The 25,275-nt window shown below is 38.6% G+C and overlaps 2 long non-coding RNA genes across 2 annotated transcripts; both read left to right on the plus strand.

Annotated features, from left to right (window-relative positions):
* Positions 1 to 1,334: 1,334 nt before the first annotated feature.
* On the plus strand, positions 1,335 to 2,482 carry LOC139116557 (uncharacterized). Its single transcript, XR_011548344.1, has 3 exons — positions 1,335 to 1,429; positions 1,700 to 1,806; positions 1,945 to 2,482. It is a non-coding gene; the product is annotated as an uncharacterized lncRNA (long non-coding RNA).
* A 16,848-nt stretch (positions 2,483 to 19,330) lies between these two features.
* LOC139116558 (uncharacterized) lies at positions 19,331 to 20,854 on the plus strand. The gene is made up of 3 exons (XR_011548345.1): positions 19,331 to 19,433; positions 19,570 to 19,919; positions 20,754 to 20,854. It is a non-coding gene; the product is annotated as an uncharacterized lncRNA (long non-coding RNA).
* Positions 20,855 to 25,275: the final 4,421 nt, after the last annotated feature.

Below are 25,275 nucleotides of genomic sequence, written 5' to 3' on the forward strand. Positions count from 1 at the left end.
AGACGAAAACCCGACCCTTGTCGAAGGGTTTTTATGGTAATTTGTCTACTGTTTGCAAGCTGGTTTATCGCGATTCTTTGGGCACACCACATGTTTTGTTTCCTTGCTTGAAAGGGTATCTCTAGAAGTGCGAGTTTAGCAGCTTCAGATAGCTTTCAGGTTTTTGTATTTTTTGCTGTTCGTGGTCAAATTTGACTTTTCTTTGAATTGGTGTTGTTGTGATTGTTTGTGTCTTATGATGTAGCGTAGTCACATTTTACGACTTTATTTGTTGAAATCCTGAGGTGGTTTTAATCTGTTTGGTTTTGTTTGTGTCCGAATGAATGTTAAGGCTTTTGCCTAGTGCTATGTTTTTGAGTTTCATAGTTTGAGCGATGATAGGTTCTTGCTGAGTTTCATGTTGTTGTCGGCTTTTCTGTGGAAATAGCTGATTTATTTCCACGGCCATTTTTTCTGAATTATTTTCCAAAAATTGAATGGTTAAATTTTTCTTTCTCGTATTGTGTATGATTTCTTTTCACTGGGCATTGAATACATGTTAATGCTTTTTCCAGACCGGATTAGAAGAGTTTAAGAAGAGGAATGTCCATCCAGCCTGCACTTCGTTGGAATATCGATCCCAGCCCAAGACCCGTTTCGGCATTGGAAGTTTTATCTGAAGGTCAGTTTCAGTTTGCTCCTCCCTAATTGAAATAGTTTGAATTTCCCTTCATAAATTTTATTCAAATATTGTACGGTAAATCTTTATTTCTCATATTTTATATGATTTATTTTCACTCTGCATTGAATACATGTTAATGCTTTTTCCAGACTGGATTAGAAGAGTTTAAGAAGAGGAATGTCCATCCAGCCTGCACTTCGTTGGAATATCGATCCCAGCCCAAGACCCGTTTCAGCATTGGAACTTTTATCTAAAGGTCAGTTTCAGTTTGCTCCTCCCTAATTGAAATACTTTGAATTTCCCTTCATAAATTTTATTCAAATATTGTACGGTAAATCTTTATTTCTCATATTTTATATGATTTATTTTCACTCTGCATTGAATACATGTTAATGCTTTTTCCAGACCGGATTAGAAGAGTTTAAGAAGAGGAATGTCCATCCAGCCTGCACTTCGTTGGAATATCGATCCCAGCCCAAGACCCGTTTCGGCATTGGAATATTTATCTGAAGGTCAGTTTCAGTTTACTTCTCCCTAATTGAAATAGTCTTAATTTCACTTCAAAATTTTATTCAAATATTGTACGGTTAAGTTTTTATTTCTTATGTTTTGTATGATGTATTTTCACTCTTTATTGAATACATGTTAACCCTTTTTCCAGACTGGATTAGAAGAGTTTAAGAAGAGGAATGTCCTTCCAGCCTGCACTTCGTTGGAATATCGATCACAGCCCAAGACCAGTTTCGGCATTGGAAGTTTCATCTGAAGGTCAGTTGCAGTTAGATTCTCCCTAATTGAAATAATTTGAATTTCCCTGCAAAATTGATTTTAATATTGTAAGGTTAATATTGTAAGGTTATTTAAAATTGTTTTAATATTGTAAGGTTATTGTAAGGTTATTGTAAGGTGATTGGGTGCCGTGCGTTGTGGGTTCGAGTCCCGGTTGATACCATCGTATTTGTAAGGTTAAATCTTTATTTCTCATATTTTATGATTTATTTTCATTCTGCATTGAATACATGTTAACGCTTTTTCCAGACCGGATTAGAAGAGTTTAAGAAGAGGAATGTCCTTCCAGCCTGCACTTCGTTGGAATATCGATCCCAGCCCAAGACCAGTTTCGGCATTGGGAGTTTCATCTAATGGTGAGTTGTGGTTTGTTTCTCTCGTAATTTTTAAGACTTTCTGTTTTCTTTTTAAAATGAATTTTTTTAGAGTTATAATTTTTTTCCAATTCTGTATCATGTATTACCAGTAAATGCCTGATGATTACTGTTTTTCAGATTGGCTAAGTATGCAGAAGGATGTCTTAGAAGTCTTGCACAGGTAGTATTTATTTATCTTGTCTCTTGATTTAATGTGTCAATTGCATGTCCTTTGTTCCAGCTTGCTGATGCCAAAGTACACCGGAAGAAGACCACACCAAGTTCAAAGCCCTCCAGTTGCATCCAACGATATCAGGTAATGGGGTAATGATTGTTTTCACATTGTGTTTTTACTGTGTCAAATGCATGTCTTGAATTACAGATTGCCGATGCCAGTCATTGCCGAGGATCAACACTTAGGACAAACACCGCTGGAAAACCAATCTCCAAGCCCAAGTTTGCCGTACAGCCTTTGAAGTTTGATGAGAAGGTTGGTTTTTGTAGTTTGGTCAATTAAGAGAATTTCATCCCCCCTCCCCACATGCACGCCCTGGGAGCAGATTTCTCACACAAGTTTGGGATATTTTGTCTTACATCAGTCATGGGCGTGTGTGAGACAAAATATCCCAGAGGAGTGTAAGTAATCTACTCCCAGGTCCTCGGTGTGCAAGATTCTTTTTTCTGGCATGACAACAAATTGCATTGAATTCACTATGGAAACATTGAATGCTTAACTGTACCACAAACTCTCCTACTTTTCGGCCGTCCAGTATTCTGAGTCACTAACGCAAACACCCTGGCAAGTATCACCGTCAATACTTCAAATACAGCCATTGATCAGATGCCTTACGAAAAAAACCTTTGCTTCAAGTTCCCATTGGCCTTGTGTTCATCAGTTATTTGTAAAATTTGGTCTACTTTTATGAAACTGTCACAAGCGACGTACAACGCTATCCACAATCTTGAGAATGCTGTTATCTGCCACTGTACTCCGATCAGCTTACTTTGTAGTTCCAGTCTGTGTCTTACCCATCCTGCAATTGGATAATATTTTACAAAAGACTGTTTATCATCTAATCACAGCTTGTGTAATATAAACTGCAGCGTGTGGAACAATTTCTGAAAGGTTGAGATCAATTTTTATCACAATATCAACTGCACAATGCCAGTGCCCAGGAATATTAGAATACTCATTGCTAATGGATTTGAATGATTATTTTCTGAAAATTTGGTTTGTTGACATTGATGTTTTCTCAAATTCATGTCATTGGTAGTGAGTAATTTGTGAAATTCACGCTTTTATCAGGCTCAACTATTTTTCAAAAATTGAATGGTTAAATTTTTCTTTCTCGAATTTTGTGTATGATTTCTTTCACTGGGCATTGAATACATGTAAATGCTTTTTCCAGACCGGATTAGAAGAGTTTAAGAGAGAATGTCCATCCAGCCTGCACTTCGTTGGAATATCGATCCCAGCCCAAGACCCGTTTGGCATTGGAAGTTTTATCTGAAGGGCAGTTTCAGTTTGCTCCTCCCTAATTGAAATAGTTTGAATTTCCCTTCATAAATTTTATTCAAATATTGTATGGAAAATCTTTATTTCTCATATTTTATATGATTTATTTTCACTCTGCATTGAATACATGTTAACGCTTTTTCCAGACCGGATTAGAAGAGTTAAGAAGAGGAATGTCCATCCAGCCTGCACTTCGTTGGAATATCGATCCCAGCCCAAGACCCGTTTCGGCATTGGAATATTTATCTGAAGGTCAGTTTCAGTTTACTTCTCCCTAATTGAAATAGTCTTAATTTCACTTAAAAATTTTATTCAAATATTGTACGGTTAAGTTTTTATTTCTTATGTTTTGTATGATGTATTTTCACTCTTTATTGAATACATGTTAACGCTTTTTCCAGACCGGATTAGAAGAGTTTAAGAAGAGGAATATCCTTCCAGCCTGCACTTCGTTGGAATATCGATCCCAGCCCAAGACCCGTTTCGGCATTGGAAGTTTTATCTGAAGGTCAGTTTCAGTTGCTCCTCCTAATTGAAATAGTTTGAAATAGTTGGGTGATTTTTTATTTGTTTGTGTGTTCTATGTCATTTTATGGTGTTTTTTTGGTAGTTCTCTTTTTGGAGTATTTGGTGGCCCTGAAAAGGGCCGCTTGGTATGGGTTTTTATTAACGCTTGGCGCGTTTGTTTTGGCAATGAGCCTTGTTTATGCTCCTTTTCGCCGATTCGATGTGCTGGTGAGTAGGTGTTAGCAGCTTTCTTGTCAGCAGTGTCACTGATTTTGTTGATTTTATCATTGGCTGACTTGATCGTGTTGTCGATTCGTTTGTTGTTTTCTTCTTGGTGTAGTGCTAGGTAGTTGTTGATTAACTCAACAAACTTTGGACCACTGTATCTTTCTTGTTCATACCACTTTGTTGTAACCGCTTGGTCTGGTTTTTGGCCCGGTACTTGTGCTCTTAGGTTGAATTGCAAGCTTTGTTGGACCACTACTTTTTGCAGACACCTATGGATTGATGCCAGTTGTTGTTCGATGTTGTGTCGATTTATGTACAGTTGTTGAAGCAGGTTTCTTGTTATTTTCATGTGGCTGAAGATTTCGTTGCAGACACGATCTATGGTGAGACTACGGTTTGAGAATGTTAAAATTGGTGACTTACTACTGATGTTTCTGCAGTTCGGCTGAGTTGCTGGGATGAGGGTCGGGTCTCCGTCGTCCGAGGATTGGTTTAGTGTATCTAGTTGATTCAGTTACATTCTAGCAAATGTGTGTGGGAGGAGGCAAATTATTGCTCGGTTTATGGTAGATAGACAGGAAGTCTATTGTTCTAGGAGTGTGTTGTGATTGGTTGGTTATCACATCAAGGCTCTGTGTGATTGGTTGTTATTTCAAGCGATTTGATTGGTTGGTGTGTTGGATCCGATGATCCTGATTTTTGTTTTTAGTTATAAGGAAAGATAGGTGACTCGGATTTTGCAAAGCCATAGCATGTTTTCCCGCCACTTTTTTGTATTGTTGTAATGGTGGTTTGTTATTTCGTTTGTGATGATAGATGAGGGATACTGAAGGGTATTCTCGGGTTTGCCCACTTTCGACTTAAGTCTGCTAGGCAGAAATAAGTAGTAAAATCGAATGTAAAAAGTGTGAAAGAGGCTCCCCACCTAACTATGCAAAATGTTTTTGTGTCGAGTTTGTGTTTGATTCGTTTCAAAAATGTGTTCCTACATTCTTATCCGATTGTTTGTGTTAATAAAAAATGTTTGTTTCGCCTCGGATATTTGAATTGTTGGGAAGTTTGGATTAGTGTGTATGGTAATGTATTGTTTGTGTGGGGAAAGCTTATGGCGAGACGCAGCCGGACCTATTGTCTTACAAAGTTGATAGAGTGGCCCTTTGACGCTTGCGTTTCGAAACCCGAGTGTGGTTTCTCATCAGTCGCAGTGTAGATTCTTTCCATAGTTTGTGTTTGTGAAAAATTATTTTAATGCATTTTAGTGGTCTTGCTCTTCGAGTAGCGAGGCAAGTTATTAATGTTTGGGTCTCGTTGTGAGTCCGTTTGGTGGTTGAGTTTGTTTGTTCTATGTTTCTTTACTTCAGTAAATTTTGTTTTGATTAGTGTGTCTTTTAGATTTTTGCCGAGGTTGTGAATTTTTAGGCAATAAGTACCAGTGCGGGGTACGGATTTTATGTTTTCTGGATCAAGATACAAGTATCATGATCAATGTGTTTGTTCTCGTACATTTTGTTGAATAGTTTGTGTACTTTGTTTACTGTTTGTTCTGTGTTGTCACTGGCTAGTTGTGTATAATACTTAGTGTTGCGTAATTGCCTTTCGCATTCGTGTACGTAATCTTTTGTGTTGACAAAGACGAAAACCCGACCCTTGTCGAAGGGCTTTTATGGTAATTTGTCTACTGTTTACAAGGTGGTTTATCGCGATTCTTTGGGCACATGACATGTTTGTTTCCTTGTTTGAAAGGGTATCTCTAGAAGTGCGAGTTTAGCAGCTTCAGATAGCTTTCAGGCTTTTGTATTTTTTGCTGTTCGTGGTCCAATTTGACTTTTCTTTGAATTGGTGTTGTTGCGATTGTTTGTGTCTTATGATGTAGCGTAGTCACATTTTACGACTATATTTGTTGAAATCCTGAGGTGGTTTTAATCTGTTTGGTTTTGTTGGTGTCCGGATGAATGTTAAGGCTTTTGCCTAGTGCTATTTTTTGGAGTTTCATAGTTTGAGCGATGATAGGTTCTTGCTGAGTTTCATGTTGTTGTCGGCTTTTCTGTGGAAATAGCTGATTTATTTCCACGGCCATTTTTTCTGAATTATTTTCCAAAAATTGAATGGTTAAATTTTTCTTTCTCGTATTGTGTATGATTTCTTTTCACTGGGCATTGAATACATGTTAATGCTTTTTCCAGACCGGATTAGAAGAGTTTAAGAAGAGGAATGTCCATCCAGCCTGCACTTCGTTGGAATATCGATCCCAGCCCAAGACCCGTTTCGGCATTGGAATATTTATCTGAAGGTCAGTTTCAGTTTACTTCTCCCTAATTGAAATAGTCTTAATTTCACTTCAAAATTTTATTTAAATATTGTACGGTTAAGTTTTTATTTCTTATGTTTTATGATTTATTTTCATTCTGCATTGAATACATGTTAACCCTTTTCCAGACCGGATTAGAAGAGTTTAAGAAGAGGAATGTCCTTCCAGCCTGCACTTCATTGGAATATAGATCACAGCCCAAGACCAGTTTCGGCATTGGAAGTTTCATCTGAAGGTCAGTTTCAGTTAGATTCTCCCTAATTGAAATAATTTGAATTTCCCTTCAAAATTTGATTTAAATATTGTACGGTTAAATCTTTATTTCTCATATTTTATGATTTATTTTCATTCTGCATTGAATACATGTTAACACTTTTTCCAGACCGGATTAGAAGAGTTTAAGAAGAGGAATGTCCATCCAGCCTGCACTTCGTTGGAATATCGATCCCAGCCCAAGACCAGTTTCGGCATTGGGAGTTTCATCTAACGGTGAGTTGTGGTTTATTTCTCTCGTAATTTTTAAGACTTTCTGTTTTCTTTTTAAAATGAATTTTTTTAGAGTTAGAATTTTTTTCCAATTCTGTATCATGTATTACCAGTAAATGCCTGATGATTACTGTTTTTCAGATTGGCTAAGTATGCAGAAGGATGTTAGAAGTCTTGCACAGGTAGTATTTATTTATCTTGTCTCTTGATTTAATGTGTCAATTGCATGTCCTTTGTTCCAGCTTGCTGATGCCAAAGTACACCGGAAGAAGACCACACCAAGTTCAAAGCCCTCCAGTTGCATCCAACGATATCAGGTAATGGGGTAATGATTGTTTTCACATTGTGTTTTTACTGTGTCAAATGCATGTCTTGAATTACAGATTGCCGATGCCAGTCATTGCCGAGGATCAACACTTAGGACAAACACCGCTGGAAAACCAATCTCCAAGCCCAAGTTTGCCGTACAGCCTTTGAAGTTTGATGAGAAGGTTGGTTTTTGTAGTTTGGTCAATTAATAGAATTTCATCCCCCCTCCCCACATGCACGCCCTGGGAGCAGATTTCTCACACAAGTTTGGGAATTTTGTCTTACATCAGTCATGGGCGTGTGTGAGACAAAATATCCCAGAGGAGTGTAAGTAATCTAATCCCAGGTCCTCGTGTGCGAGATTCTTTTTCTGGCATGACAACAAATTGCATTGAATTCACTATGGAAACATTGAATGCTTAACTGTATCACCAACTCTCCTACTTTTCGGCCGTCCAGTATTCCGAGTCACTAACGCAAACACCCTGGCAAGTATCACCGTCAATACTTCAGATACAGCCATTGATCAGATGCCTTACGAAAAAAAACCTTTGCTTCAAGTTCCCATTGGCCTTGTGTTCATCAGTTATTTGTAAAATTTGGTATACTTTTATGAAACTGTCACAAGCGACGTACAACGCTATCCACAATCTTGAGAATGCTGTTATCTGCCACTGTACTCCGATCAGCTTGTGTAATATAAACTGCAGCGTGTGGAACAATTTCTGAAAGGTTGAGATCAATTTTTTGCTCACGTGTGAACACGTGAGCAGATGTCGCAGCGATGTCTGTCTGTCTGTGTGTCTTGTCTGCGTCTGTCTGTCTGTCTGTCTGTCTGTTGGTCCATTTTCTCAAAAACGGCTGAACGTAATTCAGTCAAATTTGGTAGACATCTTCAGAATTCAAATGGCTAGAACTGAAAAGGTTTTGGTGGGCGTGGCTTGGATATTAATGAAGTTATGAAAGTTTTAATTTTTCTGTTACGCCGCGTATGACAAGTGAAAACAATCGACTGTTTGAGGGCGCTGTGAAATGTGCTTGTCCAGGTTGGCTACAGCTGGATAGCTCTGGTTTCAACCACGGTGTTTCAACCTCGTATTGAACATTAAAAATATGATATTTTATTACTCACTTAACTCACTATTCAAGATAAAATATCGTTTAGCAAATTAGCTTTATCCTTGGTAATTGATTGTTTCCCTGGCTGCTCGATCGCCAGAAATGAGTACATACGTTCTCTACCTAGCCTCATGGCATGGAAGTGCTGATGAATAATAACTTTGGGTCAAAGGTATTGAAGTGTCCAATCAGGTTCTTGCACAGAGTCCAAGGCCATGACCTACTTCATGTACTTCTGCACTGTTTTGATTTTGCTTCGCCAAGAAACGTGTTCGTCATTGTCCATAGAAGTATGTTTGCTCTCCTTTGAGGTTGTTTGTGAAACAAATTCCGGGATAGGCCTTGGAATGCATACGATCGGCATCGCGGCAGTGCATGTAGCTAGCCCTACGAGTATGACGAGAGTGTCCGGCTTTGGCCACGCCGCCTCCCACCTCCGGTAGGCGGCGTAGCCAAAGCCGGACACTGTCGCCATACTCGTAGGGCTATGCATGTAGCGTACCATGCTTGTGTAACTGCCGAGCTCAACGTGCATTCACGGTTGATACTCGTGTACAATCATGATGTGTTCAATTCTGATGAAGATTCATAAGTCTTACTTTTGCAGTCTTTTTTCCGTACGATAATCCCGACAATACGTGTTACTGTTGGCAATGGGATATACTTCCAAAGATATGTCGGATTATTGAAATACACCTGCAGACTGATTATACAGCCAATGTTTACAATATCGCGCAACGCATGTTGATGTCGCCGAACACCAGCAATACAAATGCAAAAAATGAACAAATTATGTATGCATTCAAAAATCGAAAACCACACAATGGCAGCATATTATCTCCAGATAATATGTGTAATTTTTTATTTACATAGTGGCAGCAATAAGCATAAATAGGCGAGCGATGTAAATGGGGTTGGTAAAGCATTGCAGCCGGTGAAAACGCCGTTGTTATCTATAGGGTATTCTGCATGTAAGGCGCTGAATTACTTGCGTCTGTAACAATGTAAACTTTAAAAAATTAAAGCAAAACTTCAAAAATCTTAAACCATACAATTGAAGTGCACAACATCAAGATTATTTGTGTATTTTTTTAAAGTCAATAGCTGAAGGAATAATAATCTCCAAGCGAGCGATTGATTCGGGACCGGTGAATAATCACAGCCGGTAAATATTTTGTATGGGCTTGGGAGTAATAAATTACGTCGCCGAATCACGACAGTAAAATGTAAATTTAAATAAAACCAACGCAACAGCAAAACATCGAAAATATACCCTTGTAGGACAGTATCTTAAGATTATAGATTTAGATTTTTACATTCATAGCTGAAGAAATAAGTATCTTGAGGCAAGCGATCGGCACGGTAGCGGCGAAGAATTTACAGCCGATAATACTGGGTGCGGGAGGGAGGGAGTAACGTATACGCGTACGTCGCCAAATCACGAGAGTAAAATGTAAATTTACACGAAACTAACGGAATATCCAAACATCGAAAATAACACCCTTGTAGTACAGTATCTCAAGATTATAGATTTAGATTTTTACATTCAAAGCGGGTGAAATAAATATTTTGAAACAAGCGATCGGCACGATAGCGGCGAAGCTGGTAGATCATCAGCGCCCATTGTTTTCTATGGGGCGCGAGTATGTGTGTTGCCGACAAATTGAAGGCGGTAAAAATGTAAAAATACAATAATTTGAGCCAATATTTAAAAATCGAAAACGATACGATTGTAGAACGACATCTAAAGATTACGGATTTAGATTTTTACATTCGTAGCTGATGAAATAAATATATTGAAGCAAGTGATCGGCACGATAGCGGCCATGAATTTGCAGATAGAAGACGCCATTGTTTTCCTATGAGGCGCGGGGCAATGTGTTTTTTGTCGAACTACAGACGGCGGTTCAAGTGTAAAATCACAAGAATTTAAGCATATATTTAAAAATCGAAAACGATACGATTGTAGTACGGCATCTCAAGGTCTCAGGTGTGAATTTTTGTATTTATGAATGAAACACTAAAAAAATTGAAGCAAGCGATCCACAAGGTACCGACGACGGCGCAAAAACCATTGTTTACTATGGGAATTTTTCGTATCATTCATCGACACTTGCAATACCTAAAACTCGCCGTTCAATTTTTTAATTTTTCGCACGAAATGAAAGAAAAGACACAGTCGTTCGGATGTTCATCGTAACAAAAGTCGTATCGTTTTTGATTTTAAAATTACGCCTTACTTTTCTTGTACGAATTGGTTTCAGGGCTTAATTAGCAGTGGTGCTGTACGCGATTCGGACATAACCGCTTGTCTGTGTCAGCATAATTTTGGCAGAATTTTCGTAATTTATTTTTATATGTAAGTAAAATACTTACATATACGTTTTCATGTATATGTATACTATATATTTAGAGAATCTTTAGGACAATGCTAGCGTGAAACGGCGGCAATAGCGTTATATATTTCTGACGGGCGTCAACGTCCATGAGACAGCGTGTCGCTGCCGTAGTGGGCTCATGAATAATTCATTAGGACGACTACGCGTGAAACAAATTGGCTGCCAAAAAACCCGTAGTGTGTAGGCAAAAGTGTGACGGGGTCGAAGTGACTTGGGTACCTGGGGCCGACCAAAACCAGTGTGAATTACTGGGGTCAAAGCGGACAGCTGCTGGGATGACGTGTTCCCCAAGCGAGCTACCTTCAGAAGTCTGTTTCATTGCAAAAAACGTCAACTTTTAAAACCCGTCATTATTTACTGATGTTATTCTCAGCATCACAAACATATACGCCTCTGCTATGTATCACAGCAAATAGTTATATTTGAGCGCCCCGTAAATGGGATCCTCGTTTTTTTGCGAACCGGAAGTGTGTCTTGCTCAATGCATTTCCTACCCACAGCGAGGGAAACTGCCCGCGTTCCCATGCTCCCATGCACCCTTTTTCAATGCCAGTGCAACGCCATCTGTGCAAAATTTGTGGTGGTATGCTCCCGTGTGATGGAAAACCTCTCTTATTCTAACAATGACGTAGTTGACTTTGGACTTCGATTTCGTAAATGTGATGTCCATGCAGTGAGTTTGGGTTGGCGCGCTTATAATGCAATCTTCGCCCGCCTGCGGTCCGATATCCGCATTTATTAGCGATATTTATCTGTTTTGACTTGACCAAAGTTGGCAAAACTTGCTATGTACATTAAAGATACTATGATACAAGATTATTGAAAGTCATTTGACATTTTTTTCAGCCAATTCCCAATATGCATATTTAATGAACCTTCCAAATTAGGGATATATACTGGCATTTACTTGATAAAATTTGGCGAAACATGCTGTGTACATTGATCATTATACCAGGTTATAACAGTATTGAAAGTCATTTTGCATTTTCATGTCAGCTAATTCATAATTTGCATAAATAGCTAACAAGCTTTCACGGTTTGGCATATAGAGCTTGAAGGACTTGACCAAAGGTAATTACACATGCTATATTGTGATACAATGACAGTACTCAAAGAAATTAGTTATTTTTATTTCAGCTAATTACATATTTGAATACTTAATGACCTTTAGAATTGATCTGTGGTGAAATTCATTGTGTTGATCATAACACTTTAAATGTAGCAAAGCATGTAGCAAAGGTTCAAACTTGCACATAAATGCAATATATAATGAAACACGTGAGCATTTTCAGTTCATATCTGGTTATCACAATATCAACTGCACAATGCCAGTGCCCAGGAATATTAGAATACTCATTGCTAATGGATTTGAATGATTATTTTCTGAAAATTGGTTTGTTGACATTGATGTTTTCTCAAATTCATGTCATTGGTAGTGAGTAATTTGTGAAATTCACGCTTTTATCAGGCTCAACTATTTTTCAAAATTGAATGGTTAAATTTTTCTTTCTCGAATTTTGTGTATGATTTCTTTTCACTGGGCATTGAATACATGTAAATGCTTTTTCCAGACGGATTAGAAGAGTTTAAGAAGAGGAATGTCCATCCAGCCTGCACTTCGTTGGAATATCGATCCCAGCCCAAGACCCGTTTTGGCATTGGAAGTTTTATCTGAAGGTCAGTTTCAGTTTGCTCCTCCCTAATTGAAATAGTTTGAATTTCCCTTCATAAATTTTATTCAAATATTGTATGGAAAATCTTTATTTCTCATATTTTATATGATTTATTTTCACTCTGCATTGAATACATGTTAATGCTTTTTCCAGACCGGATTAGAAGAGTTTAAGAAGAGGAATGTCCATCCAGCCTGCACTTCGTTGGAATATCGATCCCAGCCCAAGACCCGTTTCGGCATTGGAAGTTTTATCTGAAGGTCAGTTTCAGTTTGCTCCTCCCTAATTGAAATAGTTTGAATTTCCCTTTATAAATTTTATTCAAATATTGTACGGTTAAGTTTTTATTTCTTATGTTGTGTATGATGTATTTTCACTCTTTATTGAATACATGTTAACGCTTTTTCCAGACCGGATTAGAAGAGTTTAAGAAGAGGAATATCCTTCCAGCCTGCACTTCGTTGGAATATCGATCCCAGCCCAAGACCCGTTTCGGCATTGGAAGTTTTATCTGAAGGTCAGTTTCAGTTTGCTCCTCCCTAATTGAAATAGTTTGAAATAGTTGGGTGATTTTTTATTTGTTTGTGTGTTCTATGTCATTTTATGGTGTTTTTTGGTAGTTCTCTTTTTGGAGTATTTGGTGGCCCTGAAAAGGGCCGCTTGGTATGGGTTTTTGTTAACGCTTGGCGCGTTTGTTTTGGCAATGAGCCTTGTTTATGCTCCTTTTCGCCGATTCGATGTGCTGGTGAGTAGGTGTTAGCAGCTTTCTTGTCAGCAGTGTCACTGATTTCGTTGATTTTATCATTGGCTGACTTGATCGTGTTGTCGATTCGTTTGTTGTTTTCTTCTTGGTGTAGTGCTAGGTAGTTGTTGATTAACTCAACAAACTTTGGACCACTGTATCTTTCTTGTTATACCACTTTGTTGTAACCGCTTGGTCTGGTTTTTTGGCCCGGTACTTGTGCTCTTAGGTTGAATTGCAAGCTTTGTTGGACCACTACTTTTTGCAGACACCTATGGATTGATGCCAGTTGTTGTTCGATGTTGTGTCGATTTATGTACAGTTGTTGAAGCAGGTTTCTTGTTATTTTCATGTGGCTGAAGATTTCGTTGCAGACACGATCTATGGTGAGACTACGGTTTGAGAATGTTAAAATTGGTGACTTACTACTGATGTTTCTGCAGTTCGGCTGAGTTGCTGGGATGAGGGTCGGGTCTCCGTCGTCCGAGGATTGGTTTAGTGTATCTAGTTGATTCAGTTACATTCTAGCAAATGTGTGTGGGAGGAGGCAAATTATTGCTCGGTTTATGGTAGATAGACAGGAAGTCTATTGTTCTAGGAGTGTGTTGTGATTGGTTGGTTATCACATCAAGGCTCTGTGTGATTGGTTGTTATTTCAAGCGATTTGATTGGTTGGTGTGTTGGATCCGATGATCCTGATTTTTGTTTTTAGTTATAAGGAAAGATAGGTGACTCGGATTTTGCAAAGCCATAGCATGTTTTCCCGCCACTTTTTTGTATTGTTGTAATGGTGGTTTGTTATTTCGTTCGTGATGATAGATGAGGGATACTGAAGGGTATTCTCGGGTTTGCCCACTTTCGACTTAAGTCTGCTAGGCAGAAATAAGTAGTAAAATCGAATGTAAAAAGTGTGAAAGAGGCTCCCCACCTAACTATGCAAAATGTTTTTGTGTCGAGTTTGTGTTTGATTCGTTTCAAAAATGTGTTCCTACATTCTTATCCGATTGTTTGTGTTAATAAAAAATGTTTGTTTCGCCTCGGATATTTGAATTGTAGAGAAGTTTGGATTAGTGTGTACGGTAATGTATTGTTTGTGTGGGGAAAGCTTATGGCGAGACGCAGCCGGACCTATTGTGTTACAAAGTTGATAGAGTGGCCCTTTGACGCTTGCGTTTCGAAACCCGAGTGTGGTTTCTCATCAGTCGCAGTGTAGATTCTTTCCTTAGTTTGTGTTTGTGAAAAATTATTTTAATGCATTTTAGTGGTCTTGCTCTTCGAGTAGCGAGGCAAGTTATTAATGTTTGGGTCTCGTTGTGAGTCCGTTTGGTGGTTGAGTTTGTTTGTTCTATGTTTCTTTACTTCAGTAAATTTTGTTTTGATTAGTGTGTCTTTTAGATTTTTGCCGAGGTTTGTGAATTTTTAGGCAATAAGTACCAGTGCGGGGTACGGATTTTATGTTTTCTGGATCAAGATACAAGTATCATGATCAATGTGTTTGTTCTCGTACATTTTGTTGAATAGTTCGTGTACTTTGTTTACTGTTTGTTCTGTGTCGTCACTGGCTAGTTGTGTATAATACTTAGTGTTGCGTAATTGCCTTTCGCATTCGTGTACGTAATCTTTTGTGTTGACAAAGACGAAAACCCGACCCTTGTCGAAGGGTTTTTATGGTAATTTGTCTACTGTTTGCAAGGTGGTTTATCGCGATTCTTTGGGCACATGACATGTTTTGTTTCCTTGTTTGAAAGGGTATCTCTAGAAGTGCGAGTTTAGCAGCTTCAGATAGCTTTCAGGCTTTTGTATTTTTTGCTGTTCGTGGTCCAATTTGACTTTTCTTTGAATTGGTGTTGTTGCGATTGTTTGTGTCTTATGATGTAGCGTAGTCACATTTTACGACTATATTTGTTGAAATCCTGAGGTGGTTTTAATCTGTTTGGTTTTGTTGGTGTCCGGATGAATGTTAAGGCTTTTGCCTAGTGCTATTTTTGGAGTTTCATAGTTTGAGCGATGATAGGTTCTTGATGAGTTTCATGTTGTTGTCGGCTTTTCTGTGGAAATAGCTGATTTATTTCCACGGCCATTTTTCTGAATTATTTTCCAAAAATTGAATGGTTAAATTTTTCTTTCTCGTATTGTGTATGATTTCTTTTCACTTGGCATTGATACATGTTAATGCTTTTTCCAGACCGGATTAGAAGAGTTTAAGAAGAGGAATGTCCATCCAGCCTGCACTTCGTTGGAATATCGATCCCAGCCCAAGACCCGTTTCGGCATTGGAAGTTTTATCTGAAGGTCAGTTTCCGTTTGCTCCTCCCTAATTGAAATAATTTGAATTTCCCTTCATAAATTTTATTCAAATACTGTATGGTAAATCTTTATTTCTCATATTTTATATGATTTATTTTCACTCTGCACTGAATACATGTTAATGCTTTTTCCAGACCGGATTAGAAGAATTTAAGAAGAGGAATGTCCATCCAGCCTGCACTTCGTTGGAATATCGATCCCAGCCCAAGACCCGTTTCGGCATTGGAAGTTCTATCTGAAGGTCAGTTTCAGTTTGCTCCTCCCTAATTGAAATAGTTTGAATTTCCCTTCATAAATTTTATTCAAATATTGTACGGTAAATCTTTATTTCTCATCTATTATATGATTTATTTTCACTCTGCATTGAATACATGTTAATGCTTTTTCCAGACCGGATTAGAAGAGTTTAAGAAGAGGAATGTCCATCCAGCCTGCACTTCGTTGGAATATCGATCCCAGCCCAAGACCAGTTTCGGCATTGGAAGTTTTTTCTGAAGGTCAGTTTCAGTTTGCTCCTCCCTAATTGAAATAGTTTGAATTTCCCTTTATAAATTTTATTCAAATATTGTACGGTTAAGTTTTTATTTCTTATGTTGTGTATGATGTATTTTCACTCTTTATTGAATACATGTTAACGCTTTTTCCAGACCGGATTAGAAGAGTTTAAGAAGAGGAATGTCCATCCAGCCTGCACTTCGTTGGAATATCGATCCCAGCCCAAGACCCGTTTCGGCATTGGAATATTTATCTGAAGGTCAGTTTCAGTTTACTTCTCCCTAATTGAAATAGTCTTAATTTCACTTCAAAATTTTATTCAAATATTGTACGGTTAAGTTTTTATTTCTTATGTTTTGTATGATGTATTTTCACTCTTTATTGAATACATGTTAACGCTTTTTCCAGACCGGATTAGAAGAGTTTAAGAAGAGGAATATCCTTCCAGCCTGCACTTCGTTGGAATATCGATCCCAGCCCAAGACCTGTTTCGGCATTGGAAGTTTTATCTGAAGGTCAGTTTCAGTTTGCTCCTCCCTAATTGAAATAGTTTGAAATAGTTGGGTGATTTTTTATTTGTTTGTGTGTTCTATGTCATTTTATGGTGTTTTTGGTAGTTCTCTTTTTGGAGTATTTGGTGGCCCTGAAAAGGGCCGCTTTGTATGGGTTTTTGTTAACGTTTGGCGCGTTTGTTTTGGCAATGAGCCTTGTTTATGCTCCTTTTCGCCGATTCGATGTGCTGGTGAGTAGGTGTTAGCAGCTTTCTTGTCAGCAGTGTCACTGATTTCGTTGATTTTATCATTGGCTGACTTGATCGTGTTGTCGATTCGTTTGTTGTTTTCTTCTTGGTGTAGTGCTAGGTAGTTGTTGATTAACTCAACAAACTTTGGACCACTGTATCTTTCTTGTTCATACTACTTTGTTGTAACCGCTTGGTCTGGTTTTTTGGCCCGGTACTTGTGCTCTTAGGTTGAATTGCAAGCTTTGTTCGACCACTACTTTTTGCAGACACCTATGGATTGATGCCAGTTGTTGTTCGATGTTGTGTCGATTTATGTACAGTTGTTGAAGCAGGTTTCTTGTTATTTTCATGTGGCTGAAGATTTCGTTGCAGACACGATCTATGTCGAGACTACGGTTGAGAATGTTAAAATTGGTGACTTACTACTGATGTTTCTGCAGTTCAGCTGAGTTGCTGGGATGAGGGTCGGGTCTCCGTCGTCCGAGGATTGGTTTAGTGTATCTAGTTGATTCAGTTACATTCTAGCAAATGTGTGTTGGAGGAGGCAAATTATTGCTCGGTTTATGGTAGATAGACAGGAAGTCTATTGTTCTAGGAGTGTGTTGTGATTGGTTGGTTATCACATCAAGGCTCTGTGTGATTGGTTGTTATTTCAAGCGATTTGATTGGTTGGTGTGTTGGATCCGATGATCCTGATTTTTGTTTTTAGTTATAAGGAAAGATAGGTGACTCGGATTTTGCAAAGCCATAGCATGTTTTCCGCCACTTTTTTGTATTGTTGTAATGGTGGTTTGTTATTTCGTTTGTGATGATAGATGAGGGATACTGAAGGGTATTCTCGGGTTTGCCCACTTTCGACTTAAGTCTGCTAGGCAGAAATAAGTAGTAAAATCGAATGTAAAAAGTGTGAAAGAGGCTCCCCACCTAACTATGCAAAATGTTTTTGTGTCGAGTTGTGTTTGATTCGTTTCAAAAATGTGTTCCTACATTCTTATCCGATTGTTTGTGTTAATAAAAAATGTTTGTTTCGCCTCGGATATTTGAATTGTTGGGAAGTTTGGATTAGTGTGTACGGTAATGTATTGTTTGTGGGGAAAGCTTATGGCGAGACGCAGCCGGACCTATTGTGTTACAAAGTTGATAGAGTGGCCCTTTGACGCTTGCGTTTCGAAACCCGAGTGTGGTTTCTCATCAGTCGCAGTGTAGATTCTTTCCATAGTTTGTGTTTGTGAAAAATTATTTTAATGCATTTTAGTGGTCTTGCTCTTCGAGTAGCGAGGCAAGTTATTAATGTTTGGGTCTCGTTGTGAGTCCGTTTGGTGGTTGAGTTTGTTTGTTCCATGTTTCTTTACTTCAGTAAATTTTGTTTTGATTAGTGTGTCTTTTAGATTTTTGCCGAGGTTTGTGAATTTTTAGGCAATAAGTACCAGTGCGGGGTACGGATTTTATGTTTTCTGGATCAAGATACAAGTATCATGATCAATGTGTTTGTTCTCGTACATTTTGTTGAATAGTTCGTGTACTTTGTTTACTGTTTGTTCTGTGTTGTCACTGGCTAGTTGTGTATAATACTTAGTGTTGCGTAATTGCCTTTCGCATTCGTGTACGTAATCTTTTGTGTTGACAAAGACGAAAACCCGACCCTTGTCGAAGGGTTTTTATGGTAATTTGTCTACTGTTTGCAAGGTGGTTTATCGCGATTCTTTGGGCACATGACATGTTTTGTTTCCTTGTTTGAAAGGGTATCTCTAGAAGTGCGAGTTTAGCAGCTTCAGATAGCTTTCAGGCTTTTGTATTTTTCGCTGTTCGTGGTCCAATTTGACTTTTCTTTGAATTGGTGTTGTTGCGATTGTTTGTGTCTTATGATGTAGCGTAGTCACATTTTACGACTATATTTGTTGAAATCCTGAGGTGGTTTTAATCTGTTTGGTTTTGTTGGTGTCCGGATGAATGTTAAGGCTTTTGCCTAGTGCTATTTTTTGGAGTTTCATAGTTTGAGCGATGATAGGTTCTTGATGAGTTTCATGTTGTTGTCGGCTTTTCTGTGGAAATAGCTGATTTATTTCCACGGCCATTTTTTCTGAATTATTTTCCAAAAATTGAATGGTTAAATTTTTCTTTCTCGTATTGTGTATGATTTCTTTTCACTGGGCATTGAATACATGTTAATGCTTTTTCCAGACAGGATTAGAAGAGTTTAAGAAGAGGAATGTCCATCCAGCCTGCACTTCGTTGGAATATCGATCCCAGCCCAAGACCCGTTTCGGCATTGGAATATTTATCTGAAGGTCAGTTTCAGTTTACTTCTCCCTAATTGAAATAGTCTTAATTTCACTTCAAAATTTTATTCAAATATTGTACGGTTAAGTTTTTATTTCTTATGTTTTATGATTTATTTTCATTCTGCATTGAATACATGTTAACCCTTTTTCCAGACCGGATTAGAAGAGTTTAAGAAGAGGAATGTCCTTCCAGCCTGCACTTCGTTGGAATATCGATCACAGCCCAAGACCAGTTTCGGCATTGGAAGTTTCATCTGAAGGTCAGTTTCAGTTAGATTCTCCCTAATTGAAATAATTTGAATTTCCCTTCAAAATTTGATTTAAATATTGTACGGTTAAATCTTTATTTCTCATATTTTATGATTTATTTTCATTCTGCATTGAATACATGTTAACACTTTTTCCAGACCGGATTAGAAGAGTTTAAGAAGAGGAATGTCCATCCAGCCTGCACTTCGTTGGAATATCGATCCCAGCCCAAGACCAGTTTCGGCATTGGGAGTTTCATCTAATGGTGAGTTGTGGTTTATTCTCTCGTAATTTTAAGACTTTCTGTTTTCTTTTTAAAATGAATTTTTTTAGAGTTAGAATTTTTTTCCAATTCTGTATCATGTATTACCAGTAAATGCCTGATGATTACTGTTTTTCAGATTGGCTAAGTATGCAGAAGGATGTTAGAAGTCTTGCACAGGTAGTATTTATTTATCTTGTCTCTTGATTTAATGTGTCAATTGCATGTCCTTTGTTCCAGCTTGCTGATGCCAAAGTACACCGGAAGAAGACCACACCAAGTTCAAAGCCCTCCAGTTGCATCCAACGATATCAGGTAATGGGGTAATGATTGTTTTCACATTGTGTTTTTACTGTGTCAAATGCATGTCTTGAATTACAGATTGCCGATGCCAGTCATTGCCGAGGATCAACACTTAGGACAAACACCGCTGGAAAACCAATCTCCAAGCCCAAGTTTGCCGTACAGCCTTTGAAGTTTGATGAGAAGGTTGGTTTTTGTAGTTTGGTCAATTAATAGAATTTCATCCCCCCTCCCCACATGCACGCCCTGGGAGCAGATTTCTCACACAAGTTTGGGATATTTTGTCTTACATCAGTCATGGGCGTGTGTGAGACAAAATATCCCAGAGGAGTGTAAGTAATCTAATCCCAGGTCCTCGGTGTGCGAGATTCTTTTTCTGGCATGACAACAAATTGCATTGAATTCACTATGGAAACATTGAATGCTTAACTGTATCACCAACTCTCCTACTTTTCGGCCGTCCAGTATTCCGAGTCACTAACGCAAACACCCTGGCAAGTATCACCGTCAATACTTCAGATACAGCCATTGATCAGATGCCTTACGAAAAAAAACCTTTGCTTCAAGTTCCCATTGGCCTTGTGTTCATCAGTTATTTGTAAAATTTGGTATACTTTTATGAAACTGTCACAAGCGACGTACAACGCTATCCACAATCTTGAGAATGCTGTTATCTGCCACTGTACTCCGATCAGCTTGTGTAATATAAACTGCAGCGTGTGGAACAATTTCTGAAAGGTTGAGATCAATTTTTATCACAATATCAACTGCACAATGCCAGTGCCCAGGAATATTAGAATACTCATTGCTAATGGATTTGAATGATTATTTTCTGAAAATTTGGTTTGTTGACATTGATGTTTTCTCAAATTCATGTCATTGGTAGTGAGTAATTTGTGAAATTCACGCTTTTATCAGGCTCAACTATTTTTCAAAAATTGAATGGTTAAATTTTTCTTTCTCGTATTGTGTATGATTTCTTTTCACTGGGCATTGAATACATGTAAATGCTTTTTCCAGACCGGATTAGAAGAGTTTAAGAAGAGGAATGTCCATCCAGCCTGCACTTCGTTGGAATATCGATCCCAGCCCAAGACCCGTTTTGGCATTGGAAGTTTTATCTGAAGGTCAGTTTCAGTTTGCTCCTCCCTAATTGAAATAGTTTGAATTCCCTTCATAAATTTTATTCAAATATTGTATGGAAAATCTTTATTTCTCATATTTTATATGATTTATTTTCACTCTGCATTGAATACATGTTAACGCTTTTTGCAGACCGGATTAGAAGAGTTTAAGAAGAGGAATGTCCATCCAGCCTGCACTTCGTTGGAATATCGATCCCAGCCCAAGACCCGTTTCGGCATTGGAAGTTTTATCTGAAGGTCAGTTTCAGTTTGCTCCTCCCTAATTGAAATAGTTTGAAATAGTTGGGTGATTTTTTATTTGTTTGTGTGTTCTATGTCATTTTTTGCTCACGTGTGAACACGTGAGCATATGTCGCAGCGATGTCTGTCTGTCTGTGTGTCTGTCTGTCTGTCTGTCTGTCTGTCTGTCTGTCTGTCTGTCTGTTGGTCCATTTTCTCAAAAACGGCTGAACGTATTTCAGTCAAATTTGGTAGACATCTTCAGAATTCAAATGGCTAGAACTGAAAAGGTTTTGGTGGGCGTGGCTTGGATATTAATGAAGTTATGAAAGTTTTAATTTTTCTGTTACGCCGCGTATGACAAGTGAAAACAATCGACTGTTTGAGGGTGCTGTGAAATGTGCTTGTCCAGGTTGGCTACAGCTGGATAGCACTGGTTTCAACCACGGTCCCTCCGTGTTTCAACCTCGTATTGAACATTAAAAATATGATATTTTATTACTCATTCAACTTACTATTCAAGATAAATATCGTTTAGCAAATTAGCTTTATCCTTGGTAATTGATTGTTTCCCTCGCTGTTCGATCGCCAGAAATGAGTACATACGTTCTCTACCTAGCCTCATGGCATGGAAGTGCTGATGAATAATAACTTTGGGTCAAAGGTATTGAAGTGTCCAATCAGGTTCGTGCACAGAGTCCAAGGCCATGACCTACTTCATGTACTTCTGCACTGTTTTGAATTGCTTCGCCAAGAAACGTGTTCGTCACTGTCCATAGAAGTATGTTTGCTCTCCTTTGAGGTTGTTTGTGAAACAAATTCCGGGATAGGCCTTGGAATGCATACGATCGGCATCGCGGCAGTGCATGTAGCTAGCCCTACGAGTATGACGAGAGTGTCCGGCTTTGGCTACGCCGCCTCCCACCTCCGGTAGGCGGCGTAGCCAAAGCCGGACACTGTCGCCATACTCGTAGGGCTATGCATGTAGCGTACCATGCTTGTGTAACTGCCGAGCTCAACGTGCATTCACGGTTGATACTCGTGTACAATCATGATGTGTTCAATTCTGATGAAGATTCGTAAGTCTTACTTTGCAGTCTTTTTTCCGTACGATAATCCCGACAATACGTGTTACTGTTAGACGAGGTGGCCATTTTATGATAAGTTTCAATACTGCACAGCTACATAGCGTCACTATCGTGTGATCGAGGTACAGCGTTGTTGAACGGGATACAGAAACTCTGCAGAGGAGAGAAACGATCGTTGACATGAACAGTCAATGTACTTCAGCACGTAGTCCGCAGATAGCGGATCGAGAAAATAAACGTGTCCCAGTAAATAACGGAATATTTATGTACATTAACTCGATATTAATCAAATTTCCAGCTCATCGCAAAAAATGTATTGCAAAGATTAATTTGTCACTGACAAATACTGCACTGTATGGAAAAAACAACTTCAAGTGGTATTACCCGAGACAAACACTTGTGTTGTCAATTTTGATTTCATTTCATAAACTTCATACTTCATCGAGTATCGTGTATTTCAGCCTTTGTGAAGCCATTTTATTGATATTTTCAATTTTTGTCTTGGCTTTGTTGTGGAACATGTTGAATCGTCTCCGTGGACATGTAGGCAAAAGTGTGACGGGGTCGAAGTGACTTTGGTACCTGGGGCCGACCAAAACCAGTGTGAATTACTGGGGTCAAAGCGGACAGCTGCCGGGATGACGTGTTCCCCAAGCGAGCTACCTTCAGAAGTCTGTTTCATCGCAAAAAACGTAAACTTTTAAAACCCGTCATTTATTTACTGATGTTATTCTCAGCATCACAAACATATACGCCTCTGCTATGTATCACAGCAAATAGTTATATTTGAGCGCCCCGTAAATGGGATCCTCGTTTTTTTGCGAACCCGGAAGTGTGTCTTGCTCAATGCATTTCCTACCCACAGCGAGGGAAACTGCCCGCGTTCCCATGCTCCCATGCACCCTTTTTCAATGCCAGTGCAACGCCATCTGTGCAAAATTTGTGGTGGTATGCTCCCGTGTGATGGAAAACCTCTCTTATTCTAACAATGACGTAGTTGACTTTGGACTTCGATTTCGTAAATGTGATGTCCATGCAGTGAGTTTGGGTTGGCGCGCTTATAATGCAATCTTCGCCCGCCTGCGGTCCGATATCCCGCATTTATTAGCGATATTTATCTGTTTTGACTTGACCAAAGTTGGCAAAACTTGCTATGTACATTAAAGATACTATGATACAAGATTATTGAAAGTCATTTGACATTTTTTTCAGCCAATTCCCAATATGCATATTTAATGAACCTTCCAAATTAGGGATATATACTGGCATTTACTTGATAAAATTTGGCGAAACATGCTGTGTACATTGATCATTATACCAGGTTATAACAGTATTGAAAGTCATTTTGCATTTTCATGTCAGCTAATTCATAATTTGCATAAATAGCTAACAAGCTTTCACGGTTTGGCATATAGAGCTTGAAGGACTTGACCAAAGGTAATAACACATGCTATATTGTGATACAATGACAGTACTCAAAGAAATTAGTTATTTTTATTTCAGCTAATTACATATTTGAATACTTAATGACCTTTAGAATTGATCTGTGGTGAAATTCATTGTGTTGATCACAACACTTTAAATGTAGCAAAGCATGTAGCAAAGGTTCAAACTTGCACATAAATGCAATATATAATGAAACACGTGAGCATTTTCAGTTCATATCTGGTATGGTGTTTTTTGGTAGTTCTCTTTTTGGAGTATTTGGTGGCCCTGAAAAGGGCCGCTTGGTATGGGTTTTTGTTAACGCTTGGCGCGTTTGTTTTGGCAATGAGCCTTTTATGCTCCTTTTCGCCGATTCGATGTGCTGGTGAGTAGGTGTTAGCAGCTTTCTTGTCAGCAGTGTCACTGATTTCGTTGATTTTATCATTGGCTGACTTGATCGTGTTGTCGATTCGTTTGTTGTTTTCTTCTTGGTGTAGTGCTAGGTAGTTTTTGATTAACTCAACAAACTTTGGACCACTGTATCTTTCTTGTTCATACCACTTTGTTGTAACCGCTTGGTCTGGTTTTTTTGGCCCGGTACTTGTGCTCTTAGGTTGAATTGCAAGCTTTGTTGGACCACTACTTTTTGCAGACACCTATGGATTGATGCCAGTTGTTGTTCGATGTTGTGTCGATTTATGTACAGTTGTTGAAGCAGGTTTCTTGTTATTTTCATGTGGCTGAAGATTTCGTTGCTGACACGATCTATGGTGAGACTACGGTTTGAGAATGTTAAAATTGGTGACTTACTACTGATGTTTCTGCAGTTCGGCTGAGTTGCTGGGATGAGGGTCAGGTCTCCGTTGTCCGAGGATTGGTTTAGTGTATCTAGTTGATTCAGTTACATTCTAGCAAATGTGTGTTGGAGGAGGCAAATTATTGCTCGGTTTATGGTAGATAGACAGGAAGTCTATTGTTCTAGGTGTGTGTTGTGTTTGGTTGTTTATCACATCATGGCTTTTTGTGATTGTTTGTTATTTCAAGCGATTTGTTTGGTTGGTGTGTTGGATCCGATGATCTTGTTTTTTTTTTTTAGTTATAAGGAAAGATAGGTGCTTGGGTTTTTGCAAAGCCATAGCATGTTTTCCCGCCACTTTTTTGTATTGTTGTAATGGTGGTTTGTTATTTCGTTTGTGATGATAGATGAGGGATACTGAAGGGTATTCTCGGATTTGCCCACTTTCGACTTAAGTCTGCAAGGCAGAAATAAGTAGTAAAATCGAATGTAAAAAGTGTGAAAGAGGCTCCCACCTAACTATGCAAAATGTTTTTGTGTCGAGTTTGTGTTTGATTCGTTTCAAAAATGTGTTCCTACATTCTTATCCGATTGTTTGTGTTAATAAAAAATGTTTGTTTCGCCTCGGATATTTGAATTGTTGGGAAGTTTGGATTAGTGTGTACGGTAATGTATTGTTTGTGTGGGGAAAGCTTATGGCGAGACGCAGCCGGACCTATTGTGTTACAAAGTTGATAGAGTGGCCCTTTGACGCTTGCGTTTCGAAACCCGAGTGTGGTTTCTCATCAGTCGCAGTGTAGATTTTCCTTAGTTTGTGTTTGTGAAAAATTATTTTAATGCATTTTAGTGGTCTTGCTCTTCGAGTAGCG

The sequence above is a fragment of the Ptychodera flava genome, chromosome 17 (assembly GCF_041260155.1).
Source record: "Ptychodera flava strain L36383 chromosome 17, AS_Pfla_20210202, whole genome shotgun sequence".
NCBI classification, from domain to species: Eukaryota; Metazoa; Hemichordata; class Enteropneusta; family Ptychoderidae; genus Ptychodera; species Ptychodera flava.